The 6000-nt window shown below is 40.5% G+C and overlaps 1 protein-coding gene across 2 annotated transcripts in view; it reads left to right on the top strand.

The window, feature by feature from the left end:
* Nucleotides 1-3370: 3370 nt before the first annotated feature.
* Nucleotides 3371-6000, top strand: part of LOC145994344 (solute carrier family 22 member 18-like) — a 70400-nt gene continuing 67770 nt past the window's right edge. Inside the window, exon 1 of one of the 2 annotated variants that reach the window (XM_083130461.1) lies at nucleotides 3371-3499. The gene's annotated coding sequence lies outside the window, so the exon portion shown is untranslated. Of the gene's footprint in view, nucleotides 3500-3546; nucleotides 3677-6000 lie in introns of those variants that run through there. The other variant, XM_083130463.1, reaches the window with a different exon arrangement.

Raw genomic sequence — 6000 nt, 5'->3', positions numbered from 1 at the left:
ACTTCGTCCGTCTTGCTCGAGCCGACGGGGAGCACTACGTACGATCGTGTGGTGTTTGTGTACACCAATGTGGGGTAACCCAGCAGTTGAACAGACGTGCATACCCCCACGTAGCTTCATTACACGATTGTCCCACGCAGTTTATCTGTCCAGCCTTGCTCGGCCCGGTCTCACACCCACTCGGCAGTGTGCGGCTGCGGTGGTGTGAGGCCACGCTTGGTTTCGGAGTGGAAGGCTGCGGCCGAGGAGGGACTCGAGTTGTTCGGCTGGGGTTGCGCTCGGAAGCAAACAGCCGCGTCAGGTGTGGGAACGGTGGACCTGGTGATCGGGATGGAAACATTCCGACCTCGTCCATTAGTGTCGTCCACCGTACGGAGTGGTGGGGTCCGTACGACACTCCAGCAGCCTTTCGCCCGCTCCCACCCAGCGATGTGCCTCCTGCTTCATTTCTAAGAGGCTGATTGGGCCCCATCACGACGTTTATTACAACATCAGTACGGGGTACGTGGTCCTATCTGTACGTGCACCTTTCATTAGCAATAACCTCCTGTGCCCGTAGTTGCTGTGTTTGTCCTGCTGGCGCACGACCTCTGTGTGACATCCCCTCGGTGCTGCTACGGGGAATCCCTCGTCCCGCATTTGTTGTCTCCTTGGCAGGTACCATTCCCCGTTCGGTCCTCTTTCTCTTATGTTGCACCGTGCTTTGTTCTTGCTGCGGTGTCTCCCGACTGTGTTTTTGGGACTCCCCTTGCGCTGCACCGCCAGCGCCGCCATTTCTGCCCCGAACCATGTACGCGTCTGTTGCCTGTCGAGTGTCACGGACCACTTTGCTTGCATTATCGGTGTGTTTTTACATCCTACGTCGTCCTCCCGTAGTTCTGCAACCCCGCACTACTTTTCTCGACTGCACTGCTTCAGTCATGGTGTTTGTTTCCCGCTGTGCAATTGTTACTTCATGCTTCATAGCTTCTTTTCTCCCTACCGTTGTCGATCGCTACCCTTTCCCTTCACTTGTCTTGCGTGACACTCCTATTTTCTTTGTGGAACCCCATGCGCATGCGTTGCGCAGCTGCCGCCTAGTGTTTTTCGGATTGGCGACTTTGGTGTTCCTTTTGACTTCGTTTGTTCCGCCTTTCTATCTTCACTGGTACTGGCTGTACAGAGGTGTGAAGTTCATTTTCACACGTTTTCGGCGTTGTCTAGCTCCTCACGGAGGCATCTCTCGGCAAAGTGGAAGGTGAACTTTCGTCTCTATTTCATGGGAGGTATCTGTGGTTTTCGTTTGTACTATACCTTTAGAATCACCCTGTATTTGTAAAGTAAGTCTTCATACCAAATTACGTAAATTAAAATGATAGTTACGCCTTATATTTACAAAGTAGTTTTACTTTCGCTGGGAATAGAATAATTTATTTTTATCGTGAACGGGGATTCCCTCGCTCGTGTTCCCTCTGTGAAAACTTGCCTCCTGCTCAGGACGCTAGAAGGGAGCTTGACTCGGAGCGCGAGTTTCGTGACTGTAGAGCTGATGTTTGTGATTCGTGTCGTGTGCAGCGATCAGATTTATGCAAGGAAGTGCTGGACTAAAATGCAAGAACAACAAGAACAATCGAGTTCTTAATTGAGTGAAGATGTAATCATCAGTAAGGTAGGACCCACTTTTGGTCTTTCATGTTTCCTTGTTATAACAATCATTTCTAAAATGTTTTCAACTATATTTTCCTTTGCAAGTAGCAGTGGCAAGTGACAGCAAAATATTTAAAATGTTGAAACGGTTATTTAATGCGTTAACACTGCCGTTGAATAAATATTACAAGCAGACATATTTTTATGCAGCCGACACAAGCGGAAGAGGTAGGCAGTTTCGTTTACCTTGAAGGGATAACAAGAGAAGAAGGGGGTCAATGAGAGTACAATGCAAGGGAATACTTTTTTGGATTTAGGACAAAGAGGTTTATGGGGTTATTGCGAGGGCCATGTCTGTTTCAGGTCTGGCGGAACAGGCCAGTGTTGTCACATTAGATTAGCAGAAAAGAGCTCAATTGCGCCGAAAATTGGGATTCTATTCTCTCGACCAACTACATTTATTATAACCTGTTTATATGTTACATAGTAACCTGTCGTGTTGCCGGGTCCCAAACAAGAATCCTATGTTCTATCATCACGTAAAGGTGTCTACTAACACAAGGGGTAGAACAAACTAGGATGCGAAGTATACACACTGAATGAGAGAGGTCACCTTTACTTATGTTTTTTCTTGAAAGCCCCATAGTCTTCATCCTAACACGTTACGAAGCCAGGTGACCTAATTGTGGTCATGTCAGTGTTTCCTGATCATCTTTAATTCATTCTCCATACATTCTCATCGTCACGATTAGCATAGATCAGAACAAATGAGACGAAAATATTCAAAATTTAAATTATGTTTACTTGCACATACAGGTGTCAGAAATTTATTTATCTAGAAAGCCAAGACTGGAATTAACTACAACCATTCCTTTAGTTAGACAACAGATAACAATGGTGTTTTCCTCGGTGCGAGGAAGTCTTGCTAAGAAAAACTAAGTTGGCAGAAATAGAACGTACCAAACTGACAGTCGCTGAAAGTGCGGAATTCTGTCGTCTGCTTACGGCACAAACGTCAGACTGACCCGAAAATTATGGAGTTCTTCTAGCCCTTTTCACTTCAATTGCAAAATAAATAAATAAATTTAGAAAAAAGTGATGAAGAATTGACAACAGCGCTCGAGCACTATTCGTTGTATTTTCGCGATGTCTCATGATTGGTAGTTCTTTCTGGAGGTGTGTGAATAAATCAGGGGTTGAAAAAATACAAACAAATAAAAAACCCAGAAATGAACAAAAATCTAGATCGATGACATCTGGTGGGTGGGAGGAGAACGTCTAAGACATAATTATCGTACTGATGGCTGGTAACAACACTTTTGAAAACGTCATGCCACTGGCAAGTAAAGAAGCGGTCTGGAGAGACATTGAACTACTCTCCATGACATAGCCTTCCCCCCTCCCTTTCTTTTTACAGATTTAAGCAACTAATGGAAATTATCGCACTTCTGTGCCTACCCTGCTAGGAACTCTACGCTTCGCCACTGTGCGAGTTACTTAGTTACATTTTCTGTATAATTATTATTATTACTATTAATTATAATTTAGTGTGCTCACTTTTTGAAACATTGAACATAAAAACATGTTTGTCTATTTCCTGAAAATTTGACTTCAATAAAAACGTAAATTTAAATTAAAATCAAAACTTGAATCAAAACAGAAGTGTCCAGAATTAATGCCACTACTGTATTTAATAGCTGGCTATACTGCATGTGACGAGCCCCAACTTCCGCCGGAAGAAAATAGCAGAAGTTGTATTTTGAAATTGGCGTGAATAAAAGGTTATTTTAAGTGTGCTTTTAATCACAAGCCAAAGAATTTTCAATGAAAAAGTAGTTTTCCACTGTAGTCAGAGTTGAATGTAATTTTCAAGGTAACCAATGGTATAATGTATCACGTAATTCTGAATTTTATTATTTAGTTTTTGTCGGACATATGTTTTGTTTGTAGCAAAAGTTGCGCTGCAGATGTGTACAGTTACGCCATGTGACGATATAAACATTTAACCCCAGCAATGTTACATGTTTTGCTTCAGGTGTGTGTTTATTAGGTATGTATTGGATTTAGTGCAGGGATAAAACTTAATATTTATGACATGGCAAAAAATTATTCTGAAATAATCATCGAAGTTTTACCATAATCCCAGCGATGTTGGAATTTTTTTGTGTGTTTGTAGATCATATTTTCTTAATATGTACTCAAAATATTGTGATATGTTCATAAATAATCGTGCATCCACGTATTCGACACACGCATGTAAAGAGAGAGCTCGCCACCAATGTTCTGGGTCGAATCCCCGCCTGCCCATAGGTGTTCTTTGTTAGTGTTCCTTCATCAATATAATTATAATGACCATTCCCATCGTTAAGATTGTCAAAAGTTATAGAAACGCCACAAAGTAAAGTATGTCTATGACCTTACAGTGAAGCAGAACAGCCCAAAGACTTGCTGCAAATGAATATAGCACCCAACATGACTATTCGGTAAATGTCTGGGAACGAGTTTACAATACCGGACCACTCTCCAATTTCTATGAAATGTCGTCTACTCACTAATTGTGTACTCCTAAACACGAATCTGCATGTAATAATTGGCGGTCAAGTATGGAAATCGAGAAAAAAACGAAATAAACTATGTTTTCTTAACGTAACGTAACCCTACGATAAGAACAAAAGCTCCACGGAAGACGCCATTTTCCCAACATGAAGAAATCAACAGGCAAGACAAGGCATAGTTCTCGTAGCTAAAATATTAATTTTCCTTTGTATTTATGCTAATGGAACCTAACCTAACAGGCCTAACCTAACCTCGTAGGCTTTCCTCGTCTTATTATTTCATATGGAATTTTACTTTGGGGGAACTGCAGTTATGTACAAGAAATTTTAATACTGCAGAAAAAAGCCGTGAGAATAATTACCAACTCACACAAATTAGTTCATTGTAAGCCACTGTTCATTAAGTTAAAATTTATGACTGTGATAAATCTATATATTTACACTGTGCTGTTGTATGTAAAGAAAAAATTGCGACAGCTACAAAGTAGACAAGATGTACATTCTTATACTACAAGAAACAGCAGGCGTATAAATATACCCCATCACAGACTCTCAAAATCCCTGAATAGTTATGAAGCTCTAGGATTAAGACTATTTAATAAGCTACCTCTTGATGTGACAAATATGCCTATGAATGTATTTAAACGTAAACTGTATGCCTGGTTAGTTGCTACACCATTGTACTCAACTCAAGAATTTCTTGAAATTAAAAATATTGTATTTTAGTGCACCTTAACATAAAATGGGTTATAATTTTATATTATTTTATAATATATTTCACATGTATTATGTTCTTGACGTTGTCTATTGCTGTACAAGCTTAATGACAATAAAATATTATTATTATTACGTCAGCAAGATTGTTGTGCATAAAGGAAGACCATTAACGAATTGCGAAAGAAAGATGGTTCCGAATTGCTGTGTATCAGCGTGGTAAATCGCAAGGTTATTTTACAATTTCTAGACGTAAATGTACAATTTTAACAAGCGACCGCCAAATATGAACTACAGTTACGTCATCAGGACACCAAAATTAGTAAGTAGGCAAAATTTTATAGAAATTGGAGAGTGGTCCGGTATTGTCTGTTATATCGGAGACACATTTCTTCATTTTTACAGAAGAAACTACTTACGGAAATGAGTTTGTGTAGTATTTTGAAAGTTCGTGGAGGTATTTTCTCACCATAGAATGCTGCACAACAAGAAATAAGCACTTTTGATATAATAAACTTGCATTTTGTGCAAAGCGACAACATTTTGCCGTTGTTTCCATTATGTACCTGCAGATGGCGCAAGCGTCGGAAGTCAAGCGGTCTCGCCAGTCTTTCCAAACGTGCCTTTTTTTTACCAGAATTTTATTTTTTTAACTATGCTTACCTAACCTTGCTGGAAATGGTTCATGGGGCTATCGTGGATGGTTTTTGGGAGTATCGTGAATGGTTTTTGGGGCTATCCGTCAATGGTTTGGGAGCGATTTTACAATACCGGGAATTTTTCCATTTTGTTTGAAATTCGGCATACTCACTAAATTAGGGCTCCTAATCACGAATCTGCAGTTAAAATTTGGCGCTCACGTGTCAAACTTGCAAAATAAGAGGGTCAGTCATAGCAACTGACAATGCACATTTGCTCATTATTTATAGCAAGATTTTCCGTTTCGAATACTTAAAGAACAAAATATATATATTCCTGTTCTTACTACGACCCTAAAATTTAACTATGTTTCCTAACCTAGCCTAACCTAACCATGCGCCAATGGTTCGTGGGGCTAGCACCAATGATCAGTGGGGCTAGCCATAATTCAGGAATTTATATACGT

The sequence above is a fragment of the Lepisma saccharinum genome, chromosome 10 (genome assembly GCF_977018435.1).
Source record: "Lepisma saccharinum chromosome 10, izLepSacc3.1, whole genome shotgun sequence".
Taxonomy (NCBI): Eukaryota; Metazoa; Arthropoda; class Insecta; order Zygentoma; family Lepismatidae; genus Lepisma; species Lepisma saccharinum.
The sequence above is the reverse complement of the archived record's forward strand: the minus strand, read 5'-3'. Positions and strand labels throughout refer to the sequence as shown.